At 42.7% G+C, this 24,124-nt stretch overlaps 1 protein-coding gene across 3 annotated transcripts in view; it reads left to right on the top strand.

Moving 5' to 3' along the window:
- Window positions 1-8,530: 8,530 nt before the first annotated feature.
- The window catches only part of MSRB3 (methionine sulfoxide reductase B3), a 192,345-nt gene continuing 176,751 nt past the window's right edge, over window positions 8,531-24,124 (top strand). Inside the window, exon 1 of one of the 3 annotated variants that reach the window (XM_055395103.2) lies at window positions 8,531-8,671. The gene's annotated coding sequence lies outside the window, so the exon portion shown is untranslated. Of the gene's footprint in view, window positions 8,672-8,880; window positions 9,039-9,185; window positions 9,321-24,124 lie in introns of those variants that run through there. The other 2 variants (XM_055395105.2, XM_055395104.2) reach the window with 2 other exon arrangements.

Here is a 24,124-nt window from a genome sequence, read left to right as displayed (position 1 = left end):
CTTCCTAGGTCGCTTTACAGTATTGATTTTTCTGCTACCTCTTTAACAGCCTCACTTTCTCTTTTCTTTTCTCTCTTTTGGCCAGGAGTGCAGCTTACAGATCATAGTTCCCTGACCAGGAATCAAACCCATGCCCCCCTAAATAGGGAGGTTGGAGTCTTAACCCCTGGACCTCCAGGGAAGTCCCAAGCCTCACCTTCTTAGTGGTTCTGCTGGCTTTAAAAAAAATCAATCTGGGGACTTCTCATGATCTCTCATGGTTGTTCTCTATGATACCTGCAATCCAGACATTCTCCTATAAATGCAAGTTTCATATTTACTGCTCTCGATGAACATAGTCTTGTGTGTCTAACAGCCATTTCCAACTTAACATACCCCAAACCAAGCTTATATACCACCCCACCATCTCCTTCTAAGTCATCCATAGTTTCAGTTCAGTTCAGTTCAGTTCAGTCGCTCAGTCGTGTCCGACTCTTAGCAACCCCATGAACCACAACACGAAAGGCCTCCCTGTCCATCACCAACTCCCAGAGTTCACTCAAACTCATGTCCATCGAGTCGGTGATGCCATCCAGCCACCTCATTCTCTGTCGTCCTCATCTCCTCCTACCCCCAATCGCTCCCAGCATCAGAGTCTTTTCCAGTGAGTCAACTCGTCGCATGAGGTGGCCAAAGTATTGGAGTTTCAGCTTTAGCGTAAGTCCCTCCAATGAACACCCAGGATTGCTCTCCTCCAGAATGGACTGGTTGTATCTCCTTGCAGTCCAAGGTTAGGAAATGGTAATTCCGCAACGCTCAGCCAAAACAGGAAAAAAGTATAGAGGCATTTTCAACTTCTCTTTCACAATCTACACTTGATCTGTCAGCAAATCTTGTGGCCCCCTCTATCCAGATTTCTCCGAGACTAGATCACTCTTCACCACCTCCACTGCTTCCTCCCTACTCCCAAATCAACATCACCTCTCACCTGGATTATCATCAGGACCCTCCTAACTGCTCCCCTTTTGTGTCTCTGCACTCCTTAACAGAACAGCCAAAGGACGTCAGATCATTTCAAAACTCAAAACCCTACAGTAGCTTCCCTTCTCACTTACAATAAAAGCCAAAGTACTTGCAAGGACTCAAAAGATCCTACATAGTTCCCTCTCAGGCCATGTTTTCTAACTTTCCCCCTATGCTCCTTTGCAACCTTTTCTCCTGGATGGTCCTCCTATGAGGCAGGCCTGACTCTGCTGTGGGTATGACCTTCTCACATGCCATTTCCCCTCTCCCAGACACCACACACACGGCTTCCTTTTTCTTCCATGTCTTTAATGTTACGACGCCAACACTTTCAGCTACATTTTCTGCCTTATTTCTCTTATTAACAGTTTATCACTAACGTACTAAATATTTTACTGGTCTATCTTGTTTATTGTCTATCCAGCATATAAAAAGCATTCAATAAATGTTTGTTGAATGAATGAATGCAAAGATGATTTTCCTGTGTTGAAACTATTTTTAAAAATGTATTATATTTTTTGATGGCAATTCTAAAATTGGTTTTCACAAAACAGTTTGAGGAATCGTGTGTAGCCTTCTGATCTTACTGAGAAAGTTAAAAATATATTTGAAAACATAGTTACATTTAGTAAACTTGGGTATAAATGTAAAATATAAATTTGAAGAAAATATGTGTTGACGGGATTACTAAATCTGAACAGACTTCCTTACAAGGTGATTATGGATACAAACGTAGGACTCTCAGCTGTGAAGAGAAACTATGAGTCATTTCAGAGGAAATCATATTAGATAAGGCTTAAAGGCAAAGAGTGGCTTTGTGGTAACTGAAAGTTAGTGAGCAACTATAGAAGTTAATAACAGTACTACATTGATATTTATTAAGGGTTTACCATTTGCTAGCATGAGGCTAAGGGCTAAACATCATGTGGTAGGTATCTTTATTTTTCCATTACACAGAGAAAAAAGAATATCAAGGCTTAGAGTAATTAAGTAACTTATCCACTGTCCCAGAAGCTTTAATGGCAAAGGTCAAACTACTGCAGAAAACCCTGGAATGTAGCACCATTTTGGAGGGCAAAATGCCATTTCCAAGGAAGCCCAGCACAGCCAGGGTTTCCTCTACGTTCTATTGGAGCCACTTTGGACGAACAACACATCAAAGTGCTGGTTAGGGGTAAGTTGTGTGGGAAACACCACCCCTTTAAGCACTGGACACACACACCACGGGGTGAGGTGCTTTGGATATCAGAAGCACTCAGGAACAGACCGAGTGTAAAAGCAGGAGCAAGTCTCCTGTCAGAATCTTCCTGTACCAACTGAAAAGTTTGTCCCTCTCTTCCCGCCCCCTTATTCTGTGTGTAGTTGACTTTGCATATGCTGCTTTATGTGATACAATCTTGCCAAAAGCCAAGCAGCTTTGCTGATCTAGAGAGGATTGCTTAATTCTCTACAATATTGAAAGCCTTGTTGTTAAATATTTATTACTTGTTGTAGCACATCCACAGCCAAAGCTGATAGAATCGGGCAGCACATTAATCATGGGAATGCATTCTTCAGATCTCTTCAGAATTAATCAGCGAAAGGGATGGCCTCAACAGGAACAATTTACAAATACCATTTCAGATGCAGGCAAACCATTTTACCAAGTGAAGAAGGAAAATACCCACTTTAACTCAGTCTGCTGTCTTTAAGAGTTTTTGTCGTTTTAGTGCATTTGATGACTGGGGGCTGGGAGGCTGTCATGGAAGTGGGAATCCTTCCTCAGAATCTGAGAAAATGTTTGGTGTCACCCTTAGGCAGTCAGCATTGACTCTGTGTCCTTTATGTTGCCGCGAAGAGTTGTCAACTCTTTTCCCACTGCAACACCTTGAGGCCTGGGGGCATACTTCCATCAGTATAAAACAGTGTTCTCAGCAGGGGTGAGAGTGACATTCTACTTGCAAGATAAGAAAGCAGAATTTTGCGAGTTTGGATTGAGTGAAGTTAGAAAAACTTTCTTCTGGAGAGTCTGTTACACCCTCCTATGAAGTAATTTCCTTACTTTCCGATTCATCGTTAGTGGTTTAGAACAACTGTCGCTGTTCAGTCTAAGTTGTATCCGACTCTGCGACCCCATGGACTGCAGCATGCCATGGACTGAAGGCTTCCCTGTCCATCACTATCTTGCAGAGTTTGCTCAAATTCATGTCCATTGAGTCAGTGATGTCATCGAACCATCTCATCCTCTGTCGGCCCCTTCTCCTGCTCTTGGTTTTTCTTAGCATCAAGGTCTTTTCTAATGAGTCAGCTCTTCCCATCAGATGGCCAAAGTACTGGAGCTTCAGCTTCAGCATCAGTCCTTTCAACAAACATTCAGGGTTGATTTCCTTTAGGATTGACTGGTTTCCTCTCCTTGCTGTCCAAGGGACTCTCAAGAGTCTTCTCCAGCACCACAGTTTGAAAGCTTCAGTTCTGCAGCATTCAGCCTTTCTTTATGGTCCAACTCTCACATCTGTACATGACTACTGGAAAAACTCATAGTTTTGACTATATGGATAATATACTTGATAAATAATATACTTGATAAATGCTCATTGAATTGAAGTACTAAGTCCGTTTCTCACCCTGCCTGGGACTTTTTAATAATATTAGGTTGAATGTGTCCATTTTCCTGTGTGCATCTACCCGAGATGTTCTTTTGGGTTTATGACGCGGGGGCTGTCTCAAAGCTTTGCATAGTGCCTGAGGGAGTTTCATTAAAAAGGTGAGAATAGTCCATCAGAAAGATTGTAGCTTGAATGCCTGCCATGCCTACAGACTCCCTTTTCAAGAGGCTCCCCCATGTTCAACCCCCTAAAAAGGCAGCAACACAGTCTGCTGCTTTCTTTTTTGCCATGCTGGGTCTCAGCTGTGGTGCTCGGGCTTTTCTCTAGTTATGTCATGTCCAACTCAGTCGTGTCCACAAGAGCCCACAGGCTTGGTTGCCCCTCAGCATGTGGGATCTTAGTTCCCTGACCAAGGACTAAACCTGCACTCCCTGATTTGTAACAATTAGAAGGTGGATTCTTAACCACTGGATCACCAGGGAAGTTGCCAGTCTGTTTCTTTAGTACAGGTGACCATGCCATGTCCCCTGTGAGCCTTCCGTCTCAGTGACAGCTGATGAAGTAGGAGGGGACACCTGGCTTAGAGGCACCCAGTGGCTCATGAGATAACCTCATACAAGAACTTTCCCCAGGAGGGACAGTAGTGATACAATCAAACTCTCCCCTCCGGGGCATTTGATTATGAGCTCTAGAGAACTGGCAGCTGGCAGTGGGCTTCCCTGGTGGCTCAGATGGTAAAGAATCTGCCGGCAACCCAGGAGACCTGGGTTCAGTCGCTTGGTTGGGAAGATCCCCTGGAGAAGGGAATGGCAACCCACTCTAGTATTCTTGCCTCGAAAATGCCATAGACAGAGGAGCCTGGCCAGCTACAGTCCATGGGATCGCAAAGAGTTGGACACGACTGAGCAACTAACAGCGGGAGCCGGAGCAGAAGGACCTGTGATTGTATGACTTGAATTTTGCTGTGTTTGGAAGATATTAACAAGGAGTTGGGGAGTGGTACAGGGATGGCTCAGACTTCCCTGGTGGCTCAGACAGTAAAGCGTCTGCCTACAATGTGGGAGACCTGGGTTTAATCCCTGGGTCAGGAAGGTCTCCTGGAGAAGGAAATGGCAACCCACTCCAGGATTCTTACCTGGAAAATCCCATGGACAGAGGAGCCTGGTAGGCTACAGTTCATGGGGTTGCAAAGAATCAGACATGACTGAGCAACTTCACAGGGCTGGCTCTGTAGCCAGCCAGATGGGCTGGCTCATGTGGGCGAAGAGCTGGTTGAGCACATTTCCTCTCAACTTTGACTCCAGAGACTCAGGTTGCTGGGAGTATTGACATCCACATAAATTGGCTTTTGTTACAATTCAGGCTTCCTTCCTCCAGATCTGGTTGTTAAATATTTACTAGCACACCACTGGGTTGGGTGAGGCATCCCTATAATATATATATAATAAACAGAGAAAGCAGTTACCTCTTCTGAGTGTTTTGTCTTAAAAGTGATGCCGAAAGCTCAGCTTCTCTGTACACATTGTGGAATCAAATCTCGAAAACAGAGTTTGGGGAGAGGGTAGCAAAGAGTATCTGGAGTGCACAGTGGTAAAGAATCTGCCTGCGGTGTAGGAGACACATGCAGGAGATGCAGGTTTGATCCCTGGGTTTGGAAAATCTAGAGAAGGAAAGGGCAACCCACCCCAGTACTCTTGTCTGGAAAATCCAATGGACAGAGGAGCCTAGTGGGCTATAGTCCATGGGGGTCACAAAAGAGTCAGACACAACTGAGTGACTAAGCAGATAGCTTTGCCAGGCAAAGGGGGACACAGCAGGCTTATGCCCTCAAACCAAGTATCCCCATTTGAGGAAGACTGTGGTAAGTTTTTATAGTAATTGTGCAAAGAGGGTGTGATCAGCTCGTAGGCATTCTTCTGAAGGGTTGGTGGTGAGTTAAGTAGAGTCCACATTGTCAACCTTCAGGTCCAACTGGCCTGGGGTCTACATGCTTGTCGGCAGTATACTATTGTTAATCCTTAACTTCTCCCACCTGGAGGGGTTTTCAGTATCTGCAGAACAGCTCAGAGATATTGTTGTGTGTATTGATGGGGAACCAGGACCTTGCCCCAAGGCTGCTCTTGACAGTTTGTTTCTCCTTGGTCTCCTATCCTCTCCCTTCCCTAGTTAAAAACTGCTTGGATCTGCCCATTGGAACTCAGGCAAGGTCACGGAGGGCGAATGAAGGCTGTTTCCTATAATCAAAGAAATGGTGGACATAACGGCCTTATGCCCAGGAACCCACCACATGGCCCTGCACACATCAAAAGCAAACATAAGGTAATATATTAACATGATTGTCATTAAGATTATAATAACAGAGAAAATGTTGGGAAATATATGATTTAAACTACAAAACTCATAGGAATGTGGTCAGAGGGTGGTAACTCTCCTATTTCTGGTACCCATCAAAGGCACAGGCCCCCACCCCCAGGCTCACAAAGGATGACCTGACAAGCCGGTTAAGTCTCTGGCCTTATTTCCACATGTTTTCTTTACCTCTGTTACTTGAGGTAACCTGAGTGCACACTAGTTACTTAAAACCACAAGAACTCAATGAATACAGTTTTTGAAAACCCCATTTTTTTTTTTTCCTAATGTAGAGAAAATGGGGCAGCTCTGAAGAGTAAAAAGAGTATATGTAGCCTTTGGAATGAGATTTGAATTCCAATACTACTTTATCCCTTCCTGGTAGCATAATTTACTTATCTCTGCCTCTCCTTATCTGTAAAATAGGGACAAAAAATAAAAAGCTCAAAGATACTTGGAAGATTTAAATAAAATGCTGTAAAACAAATAGCACAGTGGCAGGCACTTACTGTGTACTCAGGAACTCCTGTTCTTTCCTTTCCTCTTTAACATATTTATTCAAGCTTTTAGAACAGCTGCTAATATTGCTGTCAAGTCAGCAGTTGACAGAATTAATCAACCCTCCACTTATAGTAACAGACAGTGTTATACTGCATTCTTTGCAATTTTATGTAATTTTGTGCTTAAGGTCAACTAAAATATTTTAAATATAGACAAAATTATTACAATCCTTTAAAACAAGCTTTTCTCTACACTTAGGGAGCTCCTGTACATCAGTCTACAAAATGTGCTCATTTTACTTTTGTTTTTAAACAAACATTTAAACTATTGGCAAAGAATTATACTACATGTTGTGGTGGGTGCGTGCTAAGTCATTTCAGTTGTATCTGGCTTTGTGACCCTATGGATTGTAGCTGCCAGGCTCCTCTGCCCATGGGATTTTCCCGGTAAGAATACTGGAGAGGGTTGCTAGTCCCTTCTCCAGGCGATATTCCCGATCCAGGGATCAACCCATGTCTCTTGTGTCTCCTGCACTAACAGGCTGTGGGGGAAATAGAAAGTGAATATGAAAAGAAATGCTTATATAATACAAAATATATAAAAAAGAGGAAAGAGAGGGAAACTTAAAGAGTTTTCTGAATATTCCCTTTCAGATATCCCACTTCTAGGAACCTGAATAATGCCATGTGTCCTTTAAATCACTAACACACTGTTTTACAGTTTATTTACTGTTAGTTGACTTAGGTTATCTGACCTTCACCTCATTATCACTGCTAGGACATTAAGGGTAAAATCTGCCCATTTGCCAGGAATAATTCATGGGATGTGGTGTTTCTCAGATGATTTAAGGGGAAACCACTTGCCAATGGACTGGTTTTTGGCATACAGGGCCTTAATACTATGCCAGAACTGAATTTGTTTTGAAATAAAGTTTCTAATTTTCAAATATAGCATTTTCAAACAAATAGTGTGATGTACAAATTACTGGACTTTAGGTCATGTTAGAATAATCCACCCTCTAAATCTGTTTAACTTTTACCCCTTAAGTATTTTGCATTAGTTAATCATTTCTGTAGCATATCACAATGCTTATAAATAATTACATAATCCTACATCTTCAGGACCTGTCCCTTTAGTGCCAGTAAAAAAAAAAAATTAGACATCATTATGCCCTCTTGAAAAGCTAAGGTCATTTGGCCTTGATTGCTGGCAGCCAAAGAAATGTCAAGCCACAATTGGCTCAGGCCTATGATTAAACATTGGGCTTGACACTTGAATAAAGGTAGTACCTTTTGAATAAATTTCAACACTACCCTTTAGATAAATTGAAAGAAATACAAAACTAGTGTAAAGGGGTTGAAGACCATATATGGTATTCAAATATAAGTTTGGGAAGAGCCCCTTTTTAACTCTCGCTAAGCGCGAGGCACACACACAACCCATACTCACACCCTGGTGTAAAGGTCCCACCCCTCTGGAATGCAGAGGGCTGGTTTTATGTGTGAGATCAATAATGCCTGTTCGTTCTGTGTAGGATGGCTCACCTGAGTGTCTGCATAACTGACAGTGCCGCTCTAGCCTCCCCCTCCCACACTCAAGAGAAGCACTTGCCAAATATTTTTATCCCCTTACTCCCAGAGCTCTCAGTTGACTAGGGGGCATCGCAGGAGTCTCCTTAAACTCCTTAGACGTCTTTCCGCGGGTCCCTGGCTGGCTGTCGGGTCTCCTCGTGATGGTTCTTCTTTTAATTCAGGGGTCTTAGGCGGGACCCCGCGGAGAGGGGGATGCTCCGCTCTGCTCTTGGGCCCCAACACTGGAAAGGGATGCCTTCTGGCAGAGGGCACCTCCAGGTCGTGCTCGGCGGCCGGCGGCCTTGGGGCGGGAGCCGCGGAGGAGGAGGATTCAGAGAAGGGAGGGAGTTGGCGGCTGCCGAGGCCCGGGCAGCGGGCCCCGTCCGCGGCGGGCGAGCTCCGCGGTCCTCCCTCGCTCGGCTCCTTTGCTCATATTTGGACTCGGCTGCCCGTGCCCAGGAATTTCCCGTCATGCCTCCCGCCGCCCCGTCCGTCGCCCGGAGCCGGGGAGGAAGGGAGGGAGGCTCGGACAGCGGCGCCGGCGGCGGCGGCTCCCTGGCGCTTCCATGAGCCCGCGGCGGACCCTGCCGCGCCCCTCCTTGCTCTGCCTCTGCCTCAGCCTCTGCCTGGCCGCGGCCGCGGCCCGAGGAGCAGTGCAGTCCGGTGAGTTGGGGCTCGCCCCCCCACCCCTTGTCTGCCCTCACGCCGGGACCCCGCCGGGCTGAGGTGTGACCCGACCTCCGCTCCCCTGCGAGCGCCGGCAGCGCCCCCTTCCGCCTCCGGAGCCCGAGGGGCGCGACGGGAGGAGGTCAGGGCTGGCTTCGCCCCCGCCGACGGGAGGCGTCTGGCAGCGTCGCTGACACCTGAGCCCGTCCCGGGAGCGAACCTGAGCCGGAGGGAGGCTCTGGACCGACGCGGGCCCCCGAGGGAGGGGCTTGGCCGGGCGGCTGGGGAAGGGACGCCGCCCCGGGCTCGGGGGCGCGCGGGGCCGCGGCGGGGACCACCTCGGAGTCCCCTGCCCCGCGCGGAGGTGTGTGTGTGTGTGTGGGCTGGGGGTACTCCTGTGCAGCAGCCGCTGAGATAACGGGCCCGGGCGCGTGGGAACGGCCAGCCAGGCCCGTGCCTCCCGCCGCGCGTCCGGGAGGGGCGCCGGGGAGCCGGGCGAGTAGGGGGACAGCGCCAGGAGCGCCGGGCGCGTGGCGACAAGGGGCGCAGCCAGAAGCGCACCGCCGCCCTCGCCGCGGGCTCAGGCTCCCGCGGGCCCGGCTGGTGTCTAATAGGCCAAAACCGAGCAAAATCCCGAGTTTTCCAGGTACCAGTTTTGTTTTGTTTTTGAGCAGAAAAAAGGGCATCGGAGTCTGGTTTGTAAGTTTCACCCTGGGCTGTTTACAACTATAAGATCGAAAGGTGCCATTCCTGCCTTATTTGGTTTAGGACTAAGAGCTATCAAGAGAGGTAATTTTGCAGACTTAACAGGACGATTTTTAAAGATAGTTTTCTCTAAATAATGTGGAATAAGATTATTATAAAAAGTAATTATTTGAAAGTACATATGTAGAGTTTAAGGTAAATGTCAAATTGCAGGAACCTTTATATTTGTGATGAGTATATAGTCATCAAAACTTCTCGATCCCTAATGTTATCTGGAATGGAAGAACAGAGAATATAATTTCTCAGAGTTGAGACTTCTTCGGAAATTTTAGTTTGCTTTTGTTTTTGCCACCAATAATCTAAACTGTCAAGATATGGCTAACAGCTAAGATTTATAAATTAGTTGAAAACTGACTCTACTAAGTATAGATTATATTCAGTACCCTCTGATCTATTGCTTCCTATTTCCACTTGGAGTGGTGGTGGCAAAGTAGATTTTTAAGTTGGTTTTGTCTATAAACTAATCTTTAGGATTCATGTAATTTATAAAATGGATAGGAGATTTTAAAAATATTTAGTATGTGCAGATTAATGATGTTAATTTAAATAATATCAATTTCATGTTTGCTTCTGATTAATATTGTTTTTTTAAAAAGACCTACTTTTTAATGAATCTACACTTTAAAAGTAACTTTAATAGCACTTCTTGGGGGACACAACAGGTTCTATCTTCACATTTTACCAGCGGTCTTCTAAAATATACTGTGCTGCAGATAAAGGGTAGATTGTACTGCCAGACAGTATATGTTGTTTTTTTTTCCCTCAGTAATGTGTTGACTTAATACTTGTGGTCAAGCAGCCCTTGAAGACTGAAATCCGGAGTACTATGGCCCCTTGCCAGCAATTTTGAAAACCAAGTTTATATTTGGACCATTTAAACATTTATTCTTTTAATTTTGGTCCCAGCTGACATATAAGTCTAATTTCTGGTGACTTTTATTAGGGTCCTATGTGAATGTCTGGATTTTTTAAAAATATATATATATATATTAAAATAAGCAACTCTCTGCCATTTAGAGTTTTGTCACAGTGCCTAAACTGCCTGTCTGCCAAGGTTGCAAATATACAACATCAGATAGGTTTTTGAATCAACACACAGTTTTTTGACTTTTAAAGGTGCCTGGTCTAATACCTTAACTGAAATGCTAACCCATTTGGTCAGAAACCGTTTTGCTAAAATAAGTAATAAGAATATCCAAAAAATATCCCAACAGTAGTTTTCATAAATTTTTCTAATACAGTATTTCTTTTATAATTAAAAATAAATTTTCAACCATTAGAGAAATTTGGGAAATAATCTTTTTTGGTTCTGTCACAATCTGGTCACAGTCCCTTTGATTTTCATCTCACCTGTGTTACTGTAGTTAGGAATTCGTTTGATGAATTTGGTTTCAATGTTTAGCTTCCTTCTCTGTAAAATGATGAATTTGTACATAAGTCTCTATGTCCCTTCCAACTCCAGGATCCTCCAGAATTGTTTTTGTTTAAACCTGCAGAGCCACCCACTAGATGGTCCAGGCTTCTGATTGTCAACTCTGACTTGCTCTACATGTTTAACTGGTCTCCTTGTAGTCAAATCTGCTGGGTGTGGATCCAGCTTTGGGGAGACGGGATCTGTCTCAGGAAAATCTTGATACTTACCCCATCACACAGATGTATACACCTGAAAAGAGTGCCATGATATTAACCTTCTGTTACTTTCTTCCCCTTATCTAATAGTAGAAAGTGCTGCTTATGTCATAGAGTCAATAGTTAAAGCAGGCCCTAAGATGTTTTGGTGTTCAGTGTTGAAATTTGGACCTGGGTCAGGGATATCACTGGAGAGCACCCAGACCTCTTTGTATGGTTGGGAGAACTATGGCTCGTCACTCAGGGCGTTCCAGATGAAATGCCCTGTGCTCAGTTATAACCTTTTTCTCATGCCTCAGAGGAGACTGAATTGGATCTACTCATCTGGTTTATTCAGAATTATATTGGCTTTGGGTAGGAGAGTAATCAGATAATTCTTTACGTTCCCAGTTGTTACTCACAGATTTAGAGAACTAATTTATGGTTGCCGGGGGAAAGATTGAGGGAAGTGACTAGTTAGGGAGTTCGGGATGGACATGTATACACTGCTATATTTTAAATAGATAATCAACAAGGGCCTACTGTGTAGCACAGGGAACTCTGCTCAGTGTTATGTGGTAGCTTGGATGAGAGGGGAGTTTGGGGGAGAATGGATTCATGTATATATATGACTGAATCCCTTCACTCTTCAGCTGAAATGATCACAACATTATTAATGGGCTATACCCCAATACAAGATAAAAAGTTTTTAAAAAATTTACCAGTTGTTAGCATCCCTGATTGCTATGCAGATACCTCAAGGCTTTACCTTGAAGATTTCTACATTTTCTCCTTCCTGGAGATGATGGATTTCCCTTTTAAAAATACTCAACACAGTCCTGGATCCCTGTTCACATATTTGTCTCTATAATATACCAAAGTCATGGTTATGGCTTTTAAAGGAAATACAAATGAGAAAAAAGTATAGAAAAGATACCTCAGTAATAAATCTGCCAATTGACCTTATGAAGGATTTTGGTTATTGCCTCATTTAAGCTTCTGTTCCAAGTAACAGCAATGAACTTGAACTAGTTTTAGGAACGAGAAAGACAGGAATGTGATGGAAGTCAAATGCATGCAGACCTTATTAGGGACTGGGAATGGAAAACCTGGAACTTCCTCTGTCTCTCGTCCTTGCCTTTCTTAGCTTCATTGATCTCTGTGTGCGAGATCTTTCCCCCAATGTGTTCACAGTCATACGTGGGTGCTCAGTGGTTTCTGGATATGTAGGTGTCCCTCAGTGCCAAGCACAGGGAGACACTAAATCAATGAGCCCTGATTCCAAATTCCTGGAATAACTAGATAGACATAGTTTGGGTCACATGGTTAATCTAGATTTTCTCTACAGTCTCTTCTAATTGTAGACTTCTTTGTACTATGCAAACATTTACATGGTTTGACTTTGCATTTTTAAAACTTTATATTACAAGGTTACTAGTCCTTAAAATATATGTATGATTTTTCCTTGATTGCAATGTGTATGTAGAAGTGTGTCACCTTCAGTGGGATCCCAAGATGTTAGAGCTTTTCATTCATACTACTGCAGGAATGCTGAAGAGTCAGCCTCTGGGAGTAAACTGAGTGCAATGCAACACCACTCAGGGATTATAACACAGCTTAGGATCCAACAGAGTTGTGAAAATCCTGTTTAATAACAACTAATCCATCCTGTAGATAATCACCTGCTTGTTTTCAGGAACTCATTGAAGTAAAACCCTGAGCTCAAATAGCTCATACACTCTTAATTCATTAAAACTCTGTAAGTGATCATTAGAGACATTCAAAATAGTAACAGTTTAGGGGCCCAGGGTTCACCAGTTGTTTTCCTATTTCTCACACTTGTAGCATTTTCCACCTCTACCTTTCCTTTAGACCATTTCTGCTGCCTGGAATACCTTTTTCTCAAGATGTGTTGAAGTCCTTACAACCTCTGTTGCATGGTATTTTATGAAGCTTTCTTAATCTCTTAGAATTTCTCTTTTCTTTTTTATGCTTCTAAGACATTTTTTTTTTTCTAAGACATTTTGTACCTTGACTGGAGCACGATTTTACTACCTTGCATTGTGAAGTCCACATATATTAATCTTCTTCGGGGGATTATAAATTCTATGAGACATGGCAAGCCACTCCAGTACTCTTGCCTGGAAAATCGCATGGACAGGGGAGCCTGGTGGGCTGCAGTCCATGGGGTCGCTACTAGTAGGGCATGACTGAGCAACTTCACTTTCACTTTTCACTTTCACACATTGGAGAAGGAAATGGCAACCCACTCCAGTGTTCTTGCCTGGAGAATCCCAGGGACGGCAGAGCCTGGTCGGCTGCTGTCTGTGGGGTCATACAGAATCGGACATGACTGAAGTGACTTAGCAGCAGCAGCAGCAGCATGAGACCACTGAGTCATCTTGAAGAACTCTGGTAACCTGTTAGCATCCATTGTCCCACATGTAATGTTTCTAACTTTTCAAATGTTCTGAAACTTCTGTGGCACCCTGCTTGTCACTACCTTTTTCTTTTGACATTGCAGCTCAATCATACTGCTTGTCTTTGTCAAGGTTCTCGTCTGTTTTCTAGGTTTTACAGGATTTTCCATGAATATGATAATTTTCTGTGTGAGAATCAATTATTCAGAATGATGGAATGTTTTCCTGTAAATTGAGATGGCATGGGGAAGGAGAATACAGCAAACTCATATGGAAGGAAATCAGCTTTTGTTGAGTACCCAATATTTCCCAGATCAGACTGACCAGGAATAGGAAACAACTGGGGAGAAGGCAATGGCAAGCCACTCCAGTACTCTTGCCTAGAAAATCCCATGGACGGAGGAGCCTGGTAGGCTGCAGTCCATGGGGTCGCTACGAGTCAGACATGACTGAGCGACTTCACTTTCATTTTTCACTTTCACACATTGGAGAAGGAAATGGCAACCCACTCCAGTGTTCTTGCCTGGAGAATCCCAGGGACGGGTGGGCTGCCATCTATGGGGTCACACAGAATCGGACACGACTGAAGTGACTTAGCAGCAGCAGCAGCAGGAAACAACTGGAGTATATGAGGGGGCATAGAGAGAAAATAAAGTGCAAAGATGAAAAATTAGGTTTGGCCTAGAACATGGAAGGCTTTAATGCTAGTCTAGGAAATTTGAACTCAGCAGGCTATGAGGTTGAGGTTATTTTTGGTCCTGGAAATGTCAAAATCAGAGTTGAATTATAGGATATATTATTATCTAATTATCCAGAGGATGAATTGAATTGGGAAGGAAACCATTGGACTAATAAGGGAAAGTTATGAGAGTTTTTGTTAGAGAATGAAGACATGAGCCAGGAGTGGCAATAGGATTGGAGAAGCATTGCTGAAGTAATTAGACACAAAGAAACAAGTAATTGGATGTGGGGACAGGCAGAGGGGAAAAGAGAGGAATGAATAAAAGATGATGGTAAGATATGAAGCCTGGGTGATTAGGAGAAGCGAATTGGGGCAGGTTAGTAGGTGGGGATAAAAAAATAAGTCGTGTTTTAGATCTGTTGCATTTGAGGCGCTGGTGGACTATTCGTGTCGAAGTGTGTGGTAGAATTCGAAATGTGAGACTGCAGCTTGAAGAGACCGGAACTGTAGATAAAACATGTGTGAGTAAGGAAGGTTAAAAATAAAGGGGGGAGGAAACATTTGTTGACTGGAATAAGAACAAGAGCACAGGAAAAGCATTGTAAAGAAGACCCAGTTTGGTCCGACTGAATATGCCTGATCAGCATATGGCATTCTGTTTATGAGCGTTCCTTGTTTAGGGTACGTGACATCTTCTCCCTCCACAAATAGTGTCTGGGAAACATTGAGGAAAGGATACTGCAGCTAGAATGACCTTCCTAAACTGCAAAATTGTTGCTGCTACATCTTTGCTTAATTTCCTTCAGTGGCTTCTTATCTTTTTTTAAGCTAAGGAACTAACTCCTTAAAAGTCTTCATTATCACCAAACCTTGTTCCTCTGGACTTTGGGCTTCTTCCAAGTTGTTCAGTTGGCCTTGAACACAGGTTCTGCTAAGTCTCCTCCAAGTTCCTCCCTTCACCTTCCCCACGAATATGAAGCGGATGTGATTCCCACCAGATGGAGGACTCTTTGGTTTGCTGTTGTTGTTCTTTATGGGGAATTAAAAAATGATTTTTCATGTTTGTTTATGGCTGTGCTGCGTCTTCGTTGCTATGCACGGGCTTTCCCTAGTTGCAGAGAGTGGGCGCTAGTCTTCATTGCAGTGTGCAGGCTTCTCATTGTGATGGCTTCTCTTATTGTGGAGCATGGACTCTAGGATGTGTGGGCTTCAATAGTTGCTTCATTAGTTGTGGTACATGGACTTAGTTGCCCCGCAGCATATGGGATCTTCCCAGACCATGGTTGAACCAGTGTCCCTTGCATTGGCAAGGTGGTTTCTTAACCACTGGACCACCAGGTAAGTCTCTTCATGGGCTTCTTTTTATTGCCGTGCTCAGATTTTTATTTATACAATAATTATTGACAATTTCCTTGTTGTTGTTCAGTCGCTAAATTGTGTCCGACTCTTTGCCATACCATGAACTGCAGCACGACAGGCTTCCCTGTCCTTCACTGTCTCCCTGAGTTTACTCAAACTCTTGTCCATTCAGTGTATGATGCCATCCAACCATCTCATCCTCTGTCACTCTCTTCTCTTGCCCTCTATCATTCCCACCATCAGCATCTTTTCCAGTGAATCTGCTCTTCTCATCAGGTGGCCCAAGTGTTGGAGCTTCAGGTTCAGCAACAGTCCTTCCAATGAATATTCAGCATTGATTTCCTTTAGGATTGACTAATTGGAGCTCCTTGTTGTCCAAGGGACTCTCAAGAGTCTTCTCCAGCACCACAATTCAAAAGCATCAGTTCTTCGGTGCTCAGCCTTTTTTATGGTCCAACTCTCACATCCATACGTGACTACTGGAGAAACCATAGCTTTGACTATACAGACCTTTGTCAGCAAAGTGATGTCTCTGCTTTTTAATATGCTCTTTAGGTTTGTCATAGCTTTTCTTTCAAGGAACAAGCATCTTTTAATTTCATGGCTGCAATCACCATCCACAGTGATTTTGGAGCCCAAGAAAATGAAATCTGACACTGTTTCCACTTTTCCCCCATCTATTTGCCATGAAGTGATGTGACCAGATGCCATGACTTTCGTTTTTTGAGTGTTGAATTTTAAGCCAGCTTTTTCACTCTCCTCTTTCACTTTCATCAAGAGGCTCTTTAGTTCCTCTTCACTATCTGCCATTAAAGTGGTATCTTCTGCATATCTGAGGTTGTTGATATTTCTGCTGGCAATCTTGATTCTAGCTTGTGAGTCATCCAGCCCAGCATTTTGAATGATGTACTCTGCATATACGTTAAATAAGCAGGGTGACAATATACAGCTTTGACGTACTCTTTTCCCAATCTCTAGTAAAATAATTTATAATAAATCACCATCCCTTCTGCTTTCTTACAGAATACTTTACTTCTCTTATCTCTTTAAGTCTCACCTACAAGGTTCTTGAACACTTGAGTTGACTACCCTGGCCACTGTACCCTGACTCTGATGATTGGCTGTGGGAGCCTGGAGCAGAACTGTGACCTGGCATTTGTATAATCAGATTGCCTAGCTGTGTGCTGATTTGTAAACTGTGAGACAATTTCTTGATACTCGACTTCCTGAAGGAACGTGGAGGGAATTTACTTCATTGAGAAGACTTATTTACACTGACTGTAGATCGAGAGGTTTGTAGAGTATGGAGATGACTGCAGGGGAAATAGAGAAGCAGTGCTGGTACAGGAAGTGTGTTCTCAAGGCCTAGTTCCTGACCAACTGTCTATCCCGGTTCTGTTTCTAAAAATAGTACGTTGTTCATAATGCTTGTCTAAAGTGACATGTTTATGTCCAAATGTTAAGAGTAATTTCTAACTCATTTAAGAAATGCTAGCAGTGTGGTTTTTCTCAGTAGTATTGACTGAGAAAATATATACTAACAAAACAGCCACTGTAAAATTTTGAATATTTTAAAATATAGATGCATTATCATTTGTTTGGAAAGTACACATACGTGGAAATGATGACTCACAAGTCTATAGACAGCACGATTTCCTGCTTTATGGATACTCTCAGGGAGGCTCTGGTCTCAACTTTCAGCAACTCATTGTTGTCTCACTTCAGAATGTGGGGGAGATTTCTGTTTGAGAATGTGAGCCATAGCTAAACTTTTTCAGTGAAAGGAAAACTCCTTCTCAACATCTTCTTTCAACTGTAGTTGCCTGCTTTATGCTAGGCAATGTACCTTATGCTAAAGCCGGGCTATTAAATAGTCTCAGGGATTAGCACATGAACACTTTTTAAAAATTAAATTTTCAGGTGTATGAGCATCATTTTTAGGGCTATAATCTGTTATTATACAGATGAAAATTAGTAGATGGTTTGTATGAAGTACTTCTCTGCAATCTGTCATGGCCATGGCATGACTGTCTTCTATTACTATAAATTACACGGTGAAATTTTATAGTTTATTGGGTCAGTTATTTTATTTAAAGCAAAAATGAAAATCCAAACAGAACAAAATCAGTCCTTCAGTACATATGTTAAGGCAACATTGGAAATAAACCCATGCTATATGTTAGAGTCCTTAACAAATATCAGGACAGCCCTTATATAAATCCAAGAACCCTGAATTTTCCATTATTATTTTGTTTCTTTTGCTTCTCTTGAGTTTGGTTAACAGAGCATCCAAGCTTGGTTGGGGTTGGGAGAGATCTCTAGTGACTATTACAGGTAGGTATTTCTTTTATCTTAGATTCAGTTCAGTTCAGTTCAGTTCAGTCACTCAGTCGTGTCCGACTCTCCGCGACCCCATGAATCACAGCACGCCAGGCCTCCCTGTCCATCACCAACTCCCAGAGTTCACTCAAACTCCTGTCCACAGAGTCGGTGATGCCATCCAGCCATCTCATTCTCCGTCGTCCCCTTCTCCTCCCTCCCCCAACCTTTCCCAGCATCAGAGTCTTTTCCAGTGAGTCAACTCATCGCATGAGGTGGCCAAAGTATTGCAGTTTCAGCTTTAGCATCAGTCCTTCCAATGAACACCCAGGATCGATCTCCCTTAGAATGGACTGGTTGGATCTCCTTGCAGTACAAGGGACTCTCAAGAGTCTTCTCCAGCAGCACAGTTCAAAAGCATCGATTCTTCAGCGATCAGCTTTCTTCACAGTCCAACTCTCACATCCATACATGACCACGGGAAAAACCAGAGCCTTGACAAGTAGAGTGAAATAAGGAAAGGTACACAGTACAAGAGAGTTAATGTGGATGAGGGACCACAGACCACAGGTAAGGTTTTGGAGCTGTGGGCTCGCAGTACTGAGCGTGAAAGAGTGCGTGCACTCTTGGCCCTGTTTCTTATTTCTTGGTGTGTGAATATACCTTCTCGTCAGAAGGGGCCGGAAAGATGGGTTGAAGGCAGAGGGTGTTTACCTTTGTGCAGGATCTGTTGAAAAATTGCAGACTCATTGACATATCAGCATTCTTGTGTGTATGTTCATGTCCCAAGGGAGTCAGCATAGTCACTGGATAGCAATTTGAAAGGCTGGGTTTCCTAGTCCTGTTCTTATCTAAGGCATTTTAGCTTCCTATGCCTCAGTTTTCGTGCCCTAAAATGAACAAATTTTGGATGTATAATACCTGATGTTGCTTTTGCATTAAGATTCTGTAATCTTTGGCTTGTCTAAAAGTCTTCAAGTAGCTTTCGTAATTTTAAAGGGAAATGACATGATTAATAAATTAATAAATTAGGTGACATGATTAATCAATTTTGTGTAATGTATTACACAAAATTATGTATTGTCTTGTTATACTTGGTTCAAACTGTCGATTTTGTGGAACTAAATATAAAGTTTTTTCTGAGACAAAGATCCTTGATCCTTGTAGCCTACTGTGCCCAGTAATTTGATCCGTAGCAAAGTTACATAACCCTTTTAAAGATTTAGTATTTATTTAGAGGATAGGTTACAATTTATTAGAAACATCATATTTTTAATAACTGTCCCATCTAAAGTAATGGCATTAAGCATGAGAAATTACATCGGTTTTTCTAAATGTACAGCTAAGAATTGTTTGTTTAGGCTTGGTGATATATCTCAGTTAGGAAAAGTCCTGTTTTATCAGGGTACACTGCTGATAGAATTTACCTTTGACCATCTAGAAATATATTTAGCTGTTTAGTTAGTTTGATCTTATCATTAAAGAAGAAAATCTCTTCCATTGAGCTTTTTAAAGAAAAAGAAACAACTAATTTGAGAGGTTAAAAAAAAAAACCTATCTTCTCTTGCCTTTAAAATGTATTACTAAATTTTTGCTCTTTTTAGTGTGAAATATTTCTCACACACACAAGAATGTATAACATCTATACAAGACATAAAGAATCATTTTTAAAAATTTGGGTACCCCTACTCAGCTTCAGGAATGGAATGTTGACGTTGCTTGTGTTTACCAGGCCCATCTTCCCTTTGCTTAGAATTGCTCACAGTCATGTATTTTGTGGTTATCACTTAACACAAATAGCTAATAAACTCTTGATTTCTTTATGGGTTTACTGTAGATATAGCCTTACATATTTTACTGTTTAGTTTTGCACGCATTGGAGCACTGCATAAATGGTATTAGCTGATGTATAACCTCGATAACTTGCTTCCCCCGCCCCGCCTGTGACATTATATCTATGTTATCCATATTGGTGTATATAACTCATTTTTAGAGATTGCCTTTTCTTTCATTATCTATATGTTTTTCTTTGTTTCATTTATTTCCACTCTTTGCACTTTAATCCATTAGGGCTCTTGTGTTCTCCTCTGAATCAAATCTTTGTATTTTGTCCCACTGCTTTTATATTTTGTCACCCATATATTAAATAATAGTAATGATAATAATAATAGCAAATACATACAAATGTTACTGTGTGCCAAGCATTAGTTTCACTATGTACTATTTACATATATTAACTCATTTAATGCTCATGGTAACTTTATCAAGGAGATAAAATATTACGATAGTTCATATGTTAAGATTAGGGTCTGAAGCACAGAGACATTCAGTTCAGTTCAGTCGCTCAGTCGTGTCTGACTCTCCGCGACCCCATGAATCACAGCACCCCAGGCCTCCCTGTCCATCACCAACTCTGGGAGTACACTCAAACTCATGTCCACAGAGTCGGTGATGCCATCCAGCCATCTCATTCTCCGTCGTCCCCTTCTCCTCCCGCCCCCAACCTTTCCCAGCATCAGAGTCTTTTCCAGTGACATTAAGTCCTTTGAATTCAGGTAGTCTGGCTTCAGAGTCCATCCTCTTCATCATATACTGTTCTGACTCACTCCTGCTATAGTCTTTTCTTTTACTTGCATTTTTTTCTCATTTAACTTTTTAGGGTGTTACAATGTTTCTGTGACATTCAAAAAAGAATTGCCATAGTGAGATGTCAGATTGGTTCTCCTGTACAGTACCAGTTGCTTAAAGTCATGCCAATTTAATTTGCTTCATGGTTAGACCATGACTTTTATTTATTTGGCTGTGCCATGTCTTAGTTGCAGCATGTGGGACTAAGCTCAGGCCCCCTGCATTCAGGGAGTGCAGAGTCTTAGCCTCTGGACCACCAGGGAAGTCCCTAGACTGTGTCTTTATTACACAGGTGTGCTTTTTTCCCTCCAATTTCCTGGGATTTATTATTGCTCTTTTTTTCTAATTAGAAGGAAAAAAACTATGCCTTCTTCATATTCTTTGAAAATCTTTCAGTTCTGCACTTTCTGTGTGTGGTTTGGAATTGATACCATTGATTCCCTGTGCTGATTTGGGCCAGTTTCTTCATATTTAGACAATGGCATCTGTTTTTAAAAAATATGAGTGACCTTATATGAATTACTCAAATTTCCTGAGCTTTCGATTTCCCAACTAAGCTGTTTTGTTAAGTATGATTATTTTAGTAATCAGACACATATAATTGCTAATCAGAACTTCCTGTGTCTGTGGTATAACCAAGTGTGAAATAACCAAGAGGGGTCATGAGGGAAAATAATTGAAGGGAAGGTCTAGATAGTGATTGGAAATTGCTGATTTTTCCCAACCCCTTAAATTATAGACCAAAAAACTTTGGCATAGAAAGAGAAAATCCCTTTGTATGATTACTTTTTAGGTGTAGCTGTAATTTTTTCCTAAACTAATTAATTTACTCTTACATTCTGTGATTTTATGACTCCTTTGGATGGTGTGCTTGCTCAGTTGTGTCCAGCTCTTTGCAGCCCCATGGACTGTAGTGCTGCCAGTTCCTCTGTCCATGGAATTTTCTAGGTAATAATACTGGAGTGAGTTGCCGTTTCCTCCTCCAGGAGATCTTCCCCACCCGGGTGTTGAACCCACATCTCTTGCATCTCCTGCACTGTAGGCAGATTCTTTACCCCTCGCACCACCTGGAAGCTCTTGGATAATCTTCTAATATCTCTTATTTGTGTGCATGCTAAGTTGCTTCAGTTGTGGCCGACTCTATGTGACCCTATGGACTGTAGCCCGCAAGGCTCTTCTGTCCATGTGATTCTCCAGGCAAGAATATTGGAGTGGGTTGCTGTACCCTTCTCTAGGGATCCTCCTAACCCAGGGATCGAACTGCATCTCTCAAATGTTCAGATTTCTCCCATATTAAGAAAAAAAAAAAAAGCCTACTCAACTTGTCATCCTCTGAGACCAAGTATTTTTACAAGTTATTTACATGCTTGCTGTCATTGTTTCTCTGCCATCTATCCAAAAATATGTATTGAGCACTAACTAACCTAGTATCTGAGGATGTAGGATGAACCAGAGAGACTAGGGACTTTCATTTTTAGTTTGGAACCAGCATGGCCAGTAAGAGAAGACCATTTTATGGTAGGTGCAAAAGGGAGAATGGTTAGTTCAGTTCGGTTCAATCCCTCAGTTGCATCCAACTCTTTGCGACCCCATGGGCTGTAGCACACCAGGCCTCCCTGTCCATCACCAACTCCTGGAGTTTACTCAAACTCATGTCCAGTGAGCCAGTATGCCATCCAGCCATCTCATCCTCTGTCGTTCCCTTCTCCTACCACCTTCAATCTTTCACAGCATCAGGGTCTTTTCAAATGAGTCAGTTCTTTGCATCAGGTGGCGAAAGTATTGGAGTTTCAGCTTCAGCATCAGTCCTTCCAATGAACACCCAGGACTGATATCCTTTAGAATGGACTGGTTGGATCTCCTTGCTGTCCAAGGGACTCCCAAGAGCCTTCTCCAGCACCACAGTTCAAAAGCATCAATTCTTTGGCGATCAGCTTTCTTCACAGTCCAACTCTCACATCCATACATGACCACGGGAAAAACCAGAGCCTTGACTAGACGGACCTTGGTTGGCAAAGTAATGTCTCTGCTTTTTAATATACTATCTAGGTTGGTCATAACTTTCCTTCCAAAGAGTAAGCATCTTTTAATTTCATGGCTGCAATCAGCATCTGCAGTGATTTTGGAGCCCAAAAAAATAAAGTCTAACACTGTTTCCCCATCTATTTCCCATGAAGTGATGGGACGAGATGCCATGATCTTTGTTTTCTGAATGTTGAGCTTCAAGCCAACCTTTTCACTCTCCTCTTTCACTTTCATCAAGAGGCTTTTTAGTTCCTCTTCACTTTCTGCCATAAGGGTGGTGTCATCTGCATATCTGAGGTTATTGATATTTGTGCTTCTTCCAGCCCAGCGTTCCTCATGGTGTACTCTGCATAGAAGTTAAATAAGCAGAGTGATAATATACAACCTTGACATACTCCTTTTCCTATTTGGAACCAGTCTGTTGTTCCATGTCCAGTTCTAACTGTTGCTTCCTGACCTGCATACAGGTTTCTCAAGAGGCAGGTCAGGTGGTCTGGTATTCCTATTCCACAGACTTAATTCACAGTAAATGTTAGCTTGCAACCTCATCACCATCCTAATCTCATCATCACCGCTGTCTTTCTGGAACAGTACTCTCCTTGACCTCTGTCTTCTTTGGCCACTGCTCTTTCTTGGTCTTCTTTGCTAGTTCTTTCTCTTCCAGCTCATCTCTGAATGTTGAGGTTCCTCAGGGCTCTGACATTTTGTCTTCTCATTTTACACATTTTCTTGCTGCTACTGCTAAGTCACTTCAGTCGTGTCCGACTCTGTGTGACCCCATAGACGGCAGCCCACCAGGCTCCCTCGTCCCTGGGATTCTCCAGGCAAGAACACTGGAGTGGGTTGCCATTTCCTTCTCCAATGTGTGAAAGTGAAAAGTGAAAGTGAAGTTGCTCAGTCGTGTCCGACCCCCAGCGACCCCACGGAATGCAGCCCACCAGGCTTCTCCATCCATGGGATTTTCCAGGCAAGAGTACTGGAGTGGCTTGTCATTGCCTTCTCCGACACATTTTCTTAGGCAGTCTTATTTATTCCATGGCTTCAGTTCCATCTAAGTCAGTTCCTCCTAAATTTACTGACAGCCTAGCTCTGTATCTAAGCTACAGTCCTGTGTATCCACTTGCTTCTGTCTCATCTCCATTTGGTTGGTTGTGTGTACCTTTAATAGGTTAAACATTTATTATTTTTGCCCAACGTTATGTCTCCCACCTTGTCCCTTACCTTAGTAGATGGTATTACCATGTGCCCATTTGCTTAAGCCAGAACTGGAGTCTTATTAAATTTATTTCTTGTCTCATACCCTGTGTCAGTGGTTTGCCTAGATTTCTACAATAGCTTCCCAGTTAGTCTCACTACCTCTGTTCCGATGCCATTCCCAACCATTTCCCACCTTTTAGCCATGGCAGTCTTTTAAATTCGAAGATCTGATCATGTGGCTCTCCTTCAGTTACTGGTTTTTCTTTTTAGGATAAAGTTCCAAATTGTTATGATAGCTTCAGAGTTTCTTCCGCCTGCCTCCTCAGCCTCCTCATCTCATCCATCTGTTCCTCTCGCACGCCTTCTAGCCACACTGCTTTTCTTTCATGCCCTTCAGTGGGCCACACTCACTTTTACCTCAGGATCCCTGCTCATCTGTTCCTTTGT

The sequence above is a fragment of the Moschus berezovskii genome, chromosome 6 (assembly GCF_049115385.1).
Source record: "Moschus berezovskii isolate FMDL1 chromosome 6, NW_MosBer_1.0, whole genome shotgun sequence".
Taxonomy (NCBI): Eukaryota; Metazoa; Chordata; class Mammalia; order Artiodactyla; family Moschidae; genus Moschus; species Moschus berezovskii.
Note: the sequence above shows the minus strand (reverse complement) of the source record. Positions and strands in the feature narration are given on the sequence as shown.